A 14873-nucleotide genomic window follows, 5' to 3' on the forward strand; every position below is an offset into this window, starting at 1 on the left:
AGCAAAAAGGGCATATGCGCAAAAAATCCAAAATTAAGTTAAAGGCATATTTGACATCCTGAAACAATGCCCTATTTATATGTTAACTGAAAACAACGCATTTGCAATTCTAAGTTGCAAAGAATAGTCAAGTTGCTTAAAATCATTATTGGAATTGATTATATTTCAAATTCTCAACTCTTTTTCCTGTTATTAAAATGCATTTATCTCAAAACTACAAAAATTGATATACCTACGCCCTTTTTGCTTAGCAAGGCAGTATAGTACCTATTCCCAAAAAATTGTTTCCTGCCACTTTTCTTTTAATAAAAAAAAAAGTAAAAAAAAAACACCCTTCCATCCAAAATTATTGTATCAGTTACCATTTTTTAAACAGATTTTTGGTATATTACTTCAATAAAAATCACCCTTTCAAATAAAAAAATTGTTTGAAGTCTCGTAATTTTTGATTTTTGACTCAAATGTTCTAATTTTCTTATTCGCAATAAAAAAAAACACCTTCTTTCACTCAAGAAAATTTAGCAAACACTTAAAATTCTTAGTTCTTAAAACAAACCCTCTTCTACATGAACTATACACTGGCCAACTTAATTTACACATCTTTTTTAATTATTTCAGATTAAATAGAGGGTGGTGATTTTCTCTAGAAGTTCATATTTTTTAAAATTATTCTACCAAACGAAATGCGAAAAATAGTACGCATACGCCATAGTGCACGAAATACAAATTAATTATACTTCAAGCAAGAACTATACAAAAGTGATAATTAGGCCCCTAAGGCAAAAAATGTTTTACTTATGTAATTATTTGTTCTCAAATATTAACTAATGGTTAAGTAAAATATTTTTGAAAAATAAAAATAAATTATGAGCAGAAAAAGCATATTACTAGACATTTCACAAGAACTTAATTTAATAAATTCGGGATCAACAAGTTAGCGAATTCTGAGAGGCTTTAAGTAAGCTTTCCAGCATATTCTGTTTGGACTATTATTTTTGGAACACCTTGTATGCATGTTAAAAAATTTGTTAAAATAAAAAAATGCAATGAACTGCTAGAGAAAATCACCACCATTGTAGGGAAGTTCATTTTGTTTTAAAGTTTTCTTATTAGAACTATGTAATCGGAAAGCAAATACATTAATTATACATTAAATTACAATTTCATTAATACACGAGAAAAAATTCACAGTGTTAAATATACTTAAGAAAACACACTAAATTCAAGAATATCATTTTAATCAGAAAGTATTAAAAAAAAAAGAAAAAGTACCACAGTATCATAAATTCAAGAAAAAATGAAGCACAGAAGATAACTTAAATGTTCGTTCATCAATTTATCTAACTCAAATATAATTCAAATTTTACTGACGTATTACTTCACTTAAAGATAAATCTAAAAAAAAAAATAATTCAAATCAAGTTTATAAGTTATCTTTCAAAAATATATCTTGTTTAATGTCAACTCGTTTAAAAATCTAGATAATTTTTTTTTTTTGCATCTCGAAAGCAATTTATAACAAAAAATTAAAGCTGTCCATTTCCACAATATTAATAACAAGCACCAGCTGTTAATATACACAAACATACCAGTAATAGCAGTCAGGCAGACAGAATTTCTTTTTTTTTTATTATTAAATATTTTTATCTTCTCTCTAATGTTTTTTCTGTCTCAGTTCAAGGTCGATTTCTTTTTTAGGAATCCATAATTTGTACATTGAACCTCTCTCTACTTACTTACCTTTCCTGTGCAAGTAAAAATATATTATTTGAGTTAAGTGCCAAACAAATTTCAAATGCAACAGGTGTTCTATTCTATTGGACCGAGGAATTAGATTTCTAATGTGAACAAAAAATTTACATACACACGAAAATAGGTACATTTTATTAATTTTGTTTTTGATTTATTTGTGAATATTGTTAAATGGATTTTTTTGTTTGTTTTCAATTAATTTTGAATGGCGTTTTTCCGTTTGAGTTATATACCTTTCATTTCAATATTTATAATTTTGAGAAACAAATTATTTTGTAGGTATTTATTTTTTAGGTATTTTTTTTTTTAGCTTTTGTGCAAAGTTTTCTAATTTCGCTTGAATTAATTTTCATGGTCCATTTGAATTTAATTGTCTCAAGGCTAAAACGAAAAAATTAAACTCAAACGAAATGTTTAAAAAAGTGGAAGAAACCCATTAGATTATTTTCTAAGGCTATTATCAACATTTTTGTCTTCAATTAGATTCAGACAAAACTGTTTTTTTTTTTTTCAAATTCTAAAAATATAAAAAAAAAAAAATGCACGGTATTGTCCCATGTTTTGCAACAGTTTTTAATCCAGTTTTAGGGGGTACTAAATTTTGTGTTTTTAAACTGTAAACTCTGACACTAAATTAATTTTTTTTTCTATTTTTTAAATGTGGTGAAAAAGTAAAGTTTCTTTTATATAGAATTAAGAAGTTAAATAGTCTATAAAAATATTTCTTTTTTTTTTTTAAGATGAAATTCAGAAGAAGTAGGGGAAGGTGGCCTAAAATGACCCCCCTAAGGAAAATGTCCTATATCTCGAAAAACAGTAGCATTCAAACTTAAATGCTATATACTTTTCAAAGTTTAATATATTACTCTCACATTTTTTTCATTTGCGAGTTGAAAAAGTTCCAAAAAGTATTTATTTTTTTTAATTTTCAAGACGTCTACAAATTTCACTGATCAAATTTACCCGGGTAAAATGGCACACTGTCCAAACATACGTTATTTTAAATGCAAAATTGAATCAAAGGGCTTCTTTTCCATTTTCTTTCAAAACCCAGTTCTTGTTGGTTGCTCGTCTCTTTTTTGTAGTTTTTGCAACTTTGAGTGTTTTGGAAGCCTTTTTCTAGGTTTTTGACGGAATCAAGGGCTTTTCTCAGTCCACTACTTCCTCTCTGTACATCGTTCATAAAAAGCAACTATTTTCACTTTAAAAAAATGAAAATGTGAAAAAAAAATTTAAAATGACATGTGAAATAGGTATGCCATTTTACCCGAGCACTAAGTAGGCCATTTTGCCCATTTTGAGTTTTTTTCAATTTAATTTTTACACCAAAAAATTTTAAATGGTTTTAAACCAACTTATTTCAGTTAATTAATAAGAAATACTTCATGCGTACACACTTTAAATTCTTTTTCCAAAATACAATGTTTTTTATACTTTTTTTTTGCAAAAAAAAATTTCACAAAATTTTAACGAGTGTACTTTTTGATGTGGATAGAGACAGTTTGACCTGTCAAATTTCAAATAATGGCTTGAAGTTCCTGAAATTTCGTATATGTTGGTTTTGCCTGATAAACTAAAGAATCGCGTTCATAAAACTTTCTAATTATTTTCGATTCTACGATTTCTAGCAAGGGGACCATTTTACCTTGGGGTGCCATTTTAGGCCACTTTCCCCTACCTATCTAAAAAAAAATAATACATATTACAAAAATGGTACCCCAGTGAAAATTGGTGTTTCCTTTAGGAAATATGTATGTCCGATAAAATAAATGGTAGAAATAGTACTCTTACCTTATTTAAATGTTGTTTTAACCATTGAAACCTAACGAATAAGCGTATACATTTTTTTTTCTTCAGATGATAGGGTAATTTTTTGAGGTGTAGAGAACATGTTGGTTTATTGCAATAACTTAAGCAAGAATCGATAATGTCTTTAAGAATATCAAGGGTGTTTTTTTTTTTTATAAAAAAAATGTACCACCCTAATGACATTTTTTTGCATTTTTTTTTTAAGAAATGGCATTAGTTTGAAAAAATTCTTTTGTTCCAAAAACAAAATTGGGTGAAAAAAGACCATAAAATCGTAAAATTTTATAATGTATTTCAAAATACGTACTTCACTATTAGGTAATTGTTAATCTTCACAAAAAATCTCAGCCCACTTTTTTAAAAACTGTAGGAGTTAGTTGGTCGCCCGATGGGAGCACAGCAGTTTACGATCATCCTGAACTACGCTGCCATTTAAAAAATTTCAATACATTAAAAAATTTTACATTAGCCTATTCTGTTACCTATTGATATACTTAAACAAACTAAACAAACTCCAAAACTTTGATGAAAATAGTGTAACGATTTCGTGTCTACAAAGTGTTATTAACCCTTAAGTTCGAATTTTGTTTACAATTTTTTGTAATTTTTTTTTTTTTTTTTCAAAGTCTTGATTTTGAATATAAAATTGAATTTAAACAACATAAAATAAAAGTTATAACACGTTATTTTAAGTGCAACCGCTGATTTTGAGTAATTTTTTTATCCAAGCTAATTAAATTTTTAAGAGACTATGAGAACAATAGTGGCGTAAGCCATAAAATTAAGTTTTGAGCTACGAGAGATTTAAGATACAGGTTTTTTAAAACTTCTTATGCCTTATTCCGTGACCTTTCTTTATTAAATAAATTGTATCTTCTTCGCTGGCTATAGGTCTTGTTTCGATTTTATCTAAACTTCTTTGTCGACGTTTCACGTGTGCTTACACGCTTCTTCAGGACTAAGAAAAAATAATTCTAAAAAATGCTAAAACGTATAGAATAAATACTTATCTTTAATCAATTAATTGGAGATCAAAAGATTAAAGATAAGTATTTATTCTATACGTTTTAGCATTTTTTAGAATTATTTTTTCTTAGTCCTGAAGAAGCGTGTAAGCACACGTGAAACGTCGACAAAGAAGTTTAGATAAAATCGAAACAAGACCTATAGCCAGCGAAGAAGATACAATTGGTTTTTTAAAACAACAATTTTTTGAGTGTCATCTAGTTTTGAGTGTATCTAGCTGCATAAATCTTTTTTTTTTTAATTAAAATAGATATATTAAGAGACCCATTTTTATGAAAAACTCATTTAAAAAAATAATCATTTTTATCAAAAAACTAAACCGACTTCCATGGCTAAAACTGGGTTTTAGTTCCTATGGCCAGAACTGAACGAAATTAAAATGGGACCACATTGCGGCCACCAGCTATCCAATTCAAAAAGAATTATCAAAATTGGTTCACTCAGTCCAAAGTTATGAGGTAACAAACACAAAAAAAAAAAAATTAAGTTTTTGGAAGTCGGTAAAAAAAAGTGGGTTAAGCGTTACGCCACTTTTGCTCTCATAGCCTCAATTGACCTTCCCTCCTATTAGACCTTTTTATTGTCACAACACAACTAACACTCTCAAACTTTTTTTCAAATTTCTCGTCAATTACCTTGTATACAAAGATATTCAAATCTCAGGGCGTTTTTGGATAACTTGATGACAGCATTTATTTCTCAAATTGATATAGGCTCCATTATTCTATAAATAACTTCCAAACCCTGTTATTTATTACTTACCCTTTTCTTCATATACCTAGCAGTTGTTTGACTTGGGAAACTTTAAATATCAATTTTTTCGAATAGTGGAGTAACTAAAGCTCAAAAATTGGCAATATTAGGGAACCCGGCCGAACAGCTTAGATTTTGATGATCTTTTTTTTCAAACGTCGGTAATTAAAAATACTTTAAAGTCTATAGATTAAAAATTGCCGGTGTTGCCGTTTTGATTTTTTAAATTTAATTGAAGATTTTTGTGAACAAAAACAATTTTTTTTCAAAAATTTTTCTAAAATTTCATAAATTAATTGATGCCAAAAGATTGTCTAGGAAATTTAAGGAAAAAAAAATAGATGGGTGTGAGGGACAATCTTCCATAGTTCAAGCGATAGATGCAATTTTCTTTTTAATTGACTTCAAACACAAAAAAATATATTTGAACACAACGGCAACACCTACAATATTCAAATATACAAAAGCTGGAAGCTTAGTCATATATGTAAAATTAAAATTAAGTTAATTGAATGAACGGCTTTTGAAAGAATGGTAATTGAACTCAGATTTTTGAAAAAAAAAAAATTATTGAAAAAATTTTAACATGTCGTTTTTTAAACTTGGTCGTAATATAAAATGCATTTATTTTCAAATTTTTTTGGCCGCATTTATTATGATTTCAAATTATAAAAGGAAATGTCAATATGTATTACGGTTTATGAAAAAAGTTAAAAAGTATTTCATTTTCGAAGAACTTTTTTTAATAAAATTTTTGAAAAAAAATGTAACTTATTTTTTTTTTTTTTTAAAGTTCAACATCTAAACATAAAATTATTTTTTATTCATTTAATAACCCTTACTGTTGAAAGTTAAATAGCAAAAATTTAAAGTTCCTATTTACCACAGTCTTTGAGAAAATTAATTATTTCAATGCAAAAATTCAGTTTTAATAAAAAAAAAACCATTAGAATTGAAGTAATTTTTCATTTTTTTTTTTTTTTCAAAAGTGTGATATATTTTACATTTTTTGCTTCGAAATTCAACTGATAATATTTATGGCCAAAATTTTTTTAAAAATAAATTCATATTTTATTAGAAAAAGTTTGGAAAAAAGTCATTTTAAATTTTTCTAATAACATTTTTTTTTCTGAGTTTGAGGACCATTTTCTTGATTAAATTTAGTGGATTTAAATTTAAGAGATAAGAATGAGCTTCTGGCTTTTTAAAAATGTATTTTAAAATATTGTAGGTGTTGCCGTTGTTTTCAAAATAATTTTTTTGTGTTTGAGGTCAGAATGTTAGAAAATTGCATTTATCGCTTAAACGATGGAAGATTGTCCGGTACTGCCTTTTATTTATTTTCCTTAAATTACCTAGAGAATCTTTTGCTATGAAATTTTATGAAATTTAAGCAAAAAAAAAATGGTTTTGTTAAAAAAAATTAATTTTAATTTAAAAAAACAATACGGCAACACCGGCAATTTTTAATCTATAGACTTTAAAGTATTTTTAATTACCTACTTTTGAAAAAAAAAATCGTCAAAATCAGAGCTGTTCGGCCGGGTTCCCTAATAATTTGTTTTAGTTACTCTACTATAACTATGTATAACTTCAAATCAACAAGTTTATTTATCATACAAACTCACACGTATTCCATCTATTTTCAGATTTTTTTTTTTATTTTTTTTCTGTGAAAAGATTCTTTCACACAACTCAAGTCCTCAACTTCTTTTCCCATTACAACAGTCGTCTTATATGTTGATTGCCTTCCTTATAACTGTCAACATTATCCATCTTCCTTCATGAATGTTTTCTGTATTAAAACTAATATCTCGACAGAAATGGATAAACCCCAGCATTTGATAAACATTTACTAGATATTTTGTCTGGTAAGAAGTTAAAAAGGGGAATATAACTAAAAGAATGAGGGTAAAAGCACGTTCATATGGGAAATAGATACTTTATTAAATATGTCACGTATTCAACATTAGCATAGCAATGTCTAGTAGTAGATTTTTTTTTCTTTTTTTTTTTTTGTCTATCGAACTCAAAGAAAATGCGTTCGAGCTTAAAGCAAACATATCTAAAGGGAAAATTGTTTTTCCATCTGTTTCTTGTCAATAAAATTATGCAAGAATAAACACTTTTTAAAGAAAAACAACTTTTTTTTTTCGTTTTTGGAAATTTGAATATTTTTGTTCTTATCTTTTTTAGACAGAAAACAACAAAGTAAAATCAATCCCAACAAAAACATTACTGTTAAAAAAAGAGCCAAGTTCTCCTATGTTGAAATTATGCTTTCACAAAAAGTACTGAGATGTAAAAGTGTACCAAGTTCTAATGTTTGGGTTCAAATTCGTATCAATAAAATTTTGATTGTTCTCTTGACAATTTTTCTTTTAATTTCCGATTTTTAAAGTTATTTCAAAAATTGCCAAGTAAACAATCAAAATTTTATTGATACGAATTTGAACCCAAACATTAGAACTTGGTACACTTTTACATCTCAGTACTTTTTGTGAAAGCATAATTTCAACATAGGAGAACTTGGCTCTTTTTTTAACAGTAATGTTTTTGTTGGGATTTCACTACTTTTTGCAAGGTAAGGCTGTAGAATTGAAAATCTCTATATTCACCTTAAAATTAGGTGAAAATGGGCGGTTGCCACGCCCCCTGGCTGAAATTCTCAAATTATAAATTTTTTCCTTTGTATAAACTACCATCTCTACCATTCTACCAAATTTCAAGATTCTAAGATAATCAGAAGTGCTTTATAATATTTGATGAAAATTCAGCGGAAATGGGCGGATGCCACGCCCCCTGAATTGAAAATCTCAAATTTTCGATTTTTTCCTTTGTATACACCACAAGTTCTATCACCGTGTAAAATTTCAAGTTTCTACGATAACGGGAAGTTCTCCATAATTTTGATGATCTGTCAGTGAGTGAATCAGTCAGCCCCTCAGTTGAAAATCATGAATTTCATATATTATTCTTTGTATCTATTGCACGTTGTACTTGTATGCCAAATTTCATGATTCTACTGTACTCCAAAGTGCTCCATATAATTTATACTAATAATATAAAAGAAGGCGGCTACCACGCCCCCTGATTGAAAAATTTCAAATTTTAGAATTTTTTCTTTGTATGTACCACATGACTTATCACTGTCCCAAATTTCATGATTCTACTGCACTCCAAAGTGCTCCATATAATTTATACTAATAATATAAAAGAAGGCGGCTACCACGCCCCCTGATTGAAAAATGTCAAATTTTCGATTTTTTCCTTTGTATGTACCACATGGCCTATCACTGTGCCAAATTTCATGATTCTACTGCACTCCAAAGTGCTCCATATAATTTATACTAATAATATAAAAGAAGGCGGCTACCACGCCCCCTGGTTGAAAAATTTCAAATTTTCGATTTTTTCCTTTGTAGGTATGTACCACATGGCCTATCACTGTGCCAAATTTCAAGTTTCTAGGACAACGGGAAGTGCTTCATAATTTTGATGATCTGTCAGTGAGTGAATCAGTCAGTCAGTCAGTCAGTCAGTCAGTCAGTCAGTCAGTCAGTCAGTCAGTCAGTCAGTCAGTTACGGTTTTCGTGATTTTTGGAACGTTGTATCTTAGAAACTACTTATGCTAAATATCTGAAATTTACTGAGGTGCTTCTTCTTGACTAGCTTAACAAATAATGTGAGTTTGAAACTTTTGGCTTCTTTGGTATAGAAGTTAGAGGGGTGTGGAAAATGCCCTGAGTTGTATCCTGTAAATAAGGGTGTAGTGCCAAAGTTGCTAGAGAACTTGGCTGGGCACTACCGTGCCCCTTGATCAAATATTCTCAACTTTGGAAGACTTCTTAATCTACTCATGAATCTTGATAGAGTTTGTGTATTTTTTTTTAGTCCATACAAATTTGTTTTTGATATTGGATATTGCAAAATAATAGAAGATCTTTTTTTTTTCTAGAATAAACCAAAGCCAAAAATTAGAAAATGCCAGTCAAAAGAAAACAAAATGTTAAAAGTCTAAGTACTGCGTGTATGTGGCATCATGTGCGAGTGATGTGTTTCATGCTGCCATTTCTTTGTGACCTTCTTCAATCCGTTACGACCAAATCTTGTCAATGTCACTCCAAATAATCTTTTAATACACATCAATCATTTGATCCTAAAGGACAACATTGTATATGGTTATTGCTTTGGGTGAAGGGTACCCACTTGGACATGGATATCATGTTTTGTAGGGGAGAATGGGGTGGCAATAAATTTGGAGAAGATTATTGCTTCAAATAATTTAGGATCTTTTATAGATCTTTTATGGTCAAAAAATTGAGGGAAAATATATAGACTATGTTCATCCTGGAACCGAAATTTATATCTTGACTTTTTTATCACATTGTCCTTACAAAAAGAAAAAGTTTTTTTAGTTTTTAATATTAAGTTAAACGAGAGCTAAAATAAGGCAATAAAAAATAAAAATAATAAATACAAAATAAGTTTTTGAAAAGAATTGAATAAGAATTTAAAAAATAAACTATGATTCAATTTACCCTTGTGTTCGCTAACCTAATTTGAAGTATGAGGAACACTTTTCAAAAAGATGACAAGAACAATGCGTGTTTGTGTATGCTTTCATCCCCGCTTTCACTACTTTAAAATATGACTTTTTGATGACTTCATACTGTAAACCGAACAAAGTGGAAGAAAATGACAAAAACAAATAGAAAAACACAACACCACACCACAAAATATATGAAAAAAAAACAATACAAGTTGTTTTTCCATTCTTGATGGTCGTCATAAATCTTGTACTATCACAATTTAGATTTTTGTGGAAAAAAAAAAAACACATGAATGGAAAATATTTGCATCCTAAAGGACTTTGAATCTTAAAGCGATATGTTTCAATAAATGTTTTATTCTTTAGAATGATTTTTCAGGATAAGTAGGATGTATTACATTACTGTATATCAATACGAGTATGTTATCAAATCAATATTATTTATTTGAAGTAAATAAATTTTCATGAAAAGTGTTTTTCATTTTCAAATCTTTAACAAATTCTACTGGTTTTAAATGTTTTGGTTTTATTCAAACAAAAATTGATAACACTGGTTTACCAAATTAATTTTTTTTTATCACAGAAACAGGAGCGTACACTCCATTGGGGCAAGCGGGGCGGCGACCCGGGGCCCCCGACCGACCCCAGGGCCCCCACTGGAGACAATGCAGAGAAGGAAACTGTTAGCATAAATTGATTTACGAAGTAAATTAAAATGTAATTGAATCACTTCGGATACAAAGAAAACAAATTATGTCATTAGTGTAATGTTTAATCCATTGGTAGCCACACAATTGTATGTATATTGATTTAATAAAATGGTTACTTTTTAAAAGGAAAATTATAATTTTATCTTAGGAGCCCAAAAAATATTACTTGAAAAATCTTTGCAACCACAAATAAAATATTAGGGGGCCCAAAAAAGCAAAAAACAACTTCAGGCCAGGGGCCCCAAATGCCTTTACTTCAGGGCATCAAAAAAAATTAAATTAAAAAAAATTTTTTTTAAATTAAATTACATTTGTTGATGGATTACTAATTACTAAATATTACTTAGGAACCATAAAAAATATGACTTCGGGGCTCCAAAAATATTATATGAAGGGTCCCAAAATATAATTTTTCAGGAACCCCGTTAATTTAGAGGCAATCAAATATTAATTTGGAGCCCCAAAATCTATTACTAAAGACCCCAAAAATATTCATCAAATTTTCTGATGGCATGACAAATATTATTTGAGGATCCTCAAATGCTGTGGTGGTTCAAAACAATCAAATGGAAAATTAAATATCAATTCAAAATAAATACATCAGGGCCCAAAATAAAAACATTACGTTATTGGTGGCATTTGGAATATTACTTCAGAACAGAGGCCCCAATACCTATTAATTCTTTGCTCTAAAAAAATTATATTATATTAAAGGGGCCTCTAAGCACTTAATTTTGAGGCCCCAAAAGAAATAAACTATGTTTGATGATGGAAAATCAAATGTGTACAATGTACATATGTATTACTTCAGAACAGAGGCCCCAAGAACTATCAATTCTAAGCTAAAAATAAATTATTTTAGGGGCCTCTAAATATTTAATTTTGGGGGCCCCAAAATTAATCTTTCAGGGGCCCCAAAATAAAAAAAATTATGTCTGATAATGGAAAATCAAATATGTATTTATTACTTCAGAACAGAGGCCCCAAAAAGTATCAATTCTAAGCTTCAAAAATTTTTATTTTAGGGGCCTCTAAATATTTAATTTTGGGTTCCTCAAAATTATTTTTTCAGGGGCCCCACAACAAAAAAAAAATTATGCTTGATGATGGAAAATCAAATATGTACAAGTACATGTACATATTACTTCAGAACAGAGGCCCCAAAAATTTTATTTTAGGAATCTCTAAATATTTAATTTTTGGGGCCCCTATGTACAAGTATTTATTACTTTTATGATAGAAATTTTTAGTAAGTATAGCATATAACATATTAAAACATTAAAATATTAAAATAAACCTAAAATTAAGCAAGCCAAACAAAAAAAAATGTATGGCGTATACGTACTTTTTTTGTATCTAAGGGGCCCCCAAATATCACCCTAAATTTAGTCTTGCCCCGGGGCCCCGGCTACTCAACGTACGCCACTGCACAGAAATCAAATTACATTTTTCTTAAGTTTTTTGGTGTTCTAAGCTAGAATCCGAATTTAGATTTCTTAAAGAAGAAAAGAGATATTGAAAAGATTCAAACGAATTTTAAAAGAAGAAATTTATTTTTTATTTTTTTGGAAATTGTCACAAATTTTTTTTAAAACAAATTACCACGCATGAAGACATAACCTCAAATACATTAATTTAATTTTGTTTCTGTAACATAAATTTTGTTGACTACTTTAACCAATTGAACTTTTTTCTGTTTATCTAGCAGTTTACGTAAATTTTTTTGTCAAAGAGGATTTTAATCTTTTTTAATTTTTTTCTAATTTCTTTTTTATTTTATCTAAAAAATGCCTTTTTTTATTACGAAAGATTTTTTTTGTATTGTAAAATAGAAATACCTATTTCAATTTTTAAATAAGTAATACAAAATTAAGTAAGACACAAAAAAAAGATAATTTTTCAAAAATAATTTATTTTTAACTTCTTTAACAATTTTAAAATTGATTTCATAATTTTAAGTTTCTTAGCTTAGTTGTATCGTTTTAATATTTTTTTTTTTTAAGAAAAAAATTGAAATGCATAACCTCACTTTTGCAAAGCCAAAAAAAAAAAGTTATTATTGATAGCCCTCACGTTTTGTCATCTGTTTCATAATAATTTCTCATTTATTCATCGTTGTAAAAAGTGTATCGTTGAAAGCGTGTAACTTTTCTGCTGGTAATGAATTATGTGACTTCCTATTAAATTGAGTATGGTGCCCTTTAGAGGCAAAAATTATAAACTTAACTACATTGTTGAAAATAATTTTGAATTTAATGTCGTTTTCGATTGGCTCTCCGGAATGGAGATAGTGTTTTATTCGCACGAATTTGACAGCTAGAACGCTTCTGAGAAGAAAAATTCTCTTCTCGATTTCAAATCAGAATTCAAATCGGAATTCACTCACATGTAAAAAAAAAAAAACACTCAATCAATGTTTTTTGTTTTTGATTCAATAATTTATTGTTTTCTGAAATTTAAATTAATTACAAATCAAAAATTGATACAATAATGGATAAATTACCACTTTCTTCGAACATTATGTCGTTTTCGATTGGCAGTCCGGAAGCGTCCGGAATCATTCAGAAGCCTTCTGAAAGCGTTTTATTCACACAAAACTGACACACAGAACGCTTCTCAGAAGAGAAATTCTCTTCCTGATTTAAATTCAGAAGCACTAATACATAAACACTTAAATGTCAACAAAAAAATACTCAATCATTCTTTTTTTGTTGTCATTCAAAATTTTTTTTTTTTTGATATTAAAATTAATTAGATAATTAAAATTGGTACCTTAATGCAATGGAATGATTTGTTTACCATTTTCTTCTTCATCGCGGTCTTCAGATTTATAATTTTTATAATTTTTTTGTTTGGAAGAAAAAAACTAAAATCAATATTTGACATTTGAAAAATTTCACAAACACAAAAAAAAACAGAATTAAGTGGAAGCGACTTGACCTGTTTCATTGGATTTCAGAATGAGTGGATTCTTGAGTGAAACCAATCGAAAACGACATTAGTTTATAATTTTCCAACTCTAACGCCATGATTTTCATTTGCAAGAAAAAAAAATAATAAAATTAAAAATATTTGACATTTGAAATTTCACAGAAATAAAATAAAAATAGAATTGAGTGGAAGCGATTTGACCTGTTCCATTCGATTTTATAATGTGTCAATTCTTGAGTGAAACCAATCGAAAACGACATAAGAAAATACATTTTTTTTTTTGAAAATTAATTTTTTTAAAACGGGTCAGTAAATTTTTTGAAATTTCGAAATTCTCTTCTCAATTTCAAATCAGAATCCACTCAAAAAGTACTAATACATAAATATTCAAATGCAAAAAAAAAAAACTCAATCAGTGTGTTTTTTTTAATTCAAGAATTAGGTACATAATTGTTTTCTGAAATTAAAATTCATTAAAAAATAGAAATGAATGCATTAAAGCGATGGAATAATTTATTACCATCATCTCCTTCGTCGTCGTCCTCATAATTGAATCGTTTATTTTCAAAACATGATAAGTCCACTTTTTTTCAAAATTCGTTTTTTTTTAACTGAATATGTTCTTGGGGGATAACCACACCTGCCTTCAAAATATGAAGCATCTAATCAGTCTATATTCGATTTTAAAGCTAAGCGAAAAAATTTTTTTCTGTCAAAACCTGATAAAAGTCCCGGACTTATCTTTTGAAAATAAAAAGCAACTTATTTATGAGTAATTGACTCACATAAAGAAGTTGACTATTCACTCAAATTCTTAAGTTGAAATCGCCTTTCAAGTAAAATAATTCTATTCCCAAATGCAATTGTTTGATAGACTGCGGCTTTAAAAAAAATTTTATAATCATTTTAAAACTAATTTCACATTCGTTTATTTTCAAAGTATGATAAGTCCAAAATCGTTTTTATTGAATTGAAAACTTCTTTAGTATCGTAGTGATTTGAAACAAGATGAAACGAAAACGCGACACGACTTCAACATGTTATAACTTTTTTGTTTTAATAGATAGATGAATGAAATTTGTACTGTAGATAGGTAATTAAATAAATTATGATTGTACAAAGTTTCAATTAATTTCATATTCAAAATTCTGAGATAACGGTACAAAGATGTTCTTTTTCTACACACGTTATATCTTTTGATCTAGAACACACACAAATTTTATTTAACTTTAATACGCATGCTGATAACATAACCTTTTATTTGATATATCACACATAACGGTACGTACTCTACAAGTTACACAATCTTAAATTGAAAAATTGAAAAATACCTCAAAACA

Source organism: Episyrphus balteatus, chromosome 3 (assembly GCF_945859705.1).
Source record: "Episyrphus balteatus chromosome 3, idEpiBalt1.1, whole genome shotgun sequence".
Classification (NCBI taxonomy): Eukaryota; Metazoa; Arthropoda; class Insecta; order Diptera; family Syrphidae; genus Episyrphus; species Episyrphus balteatus.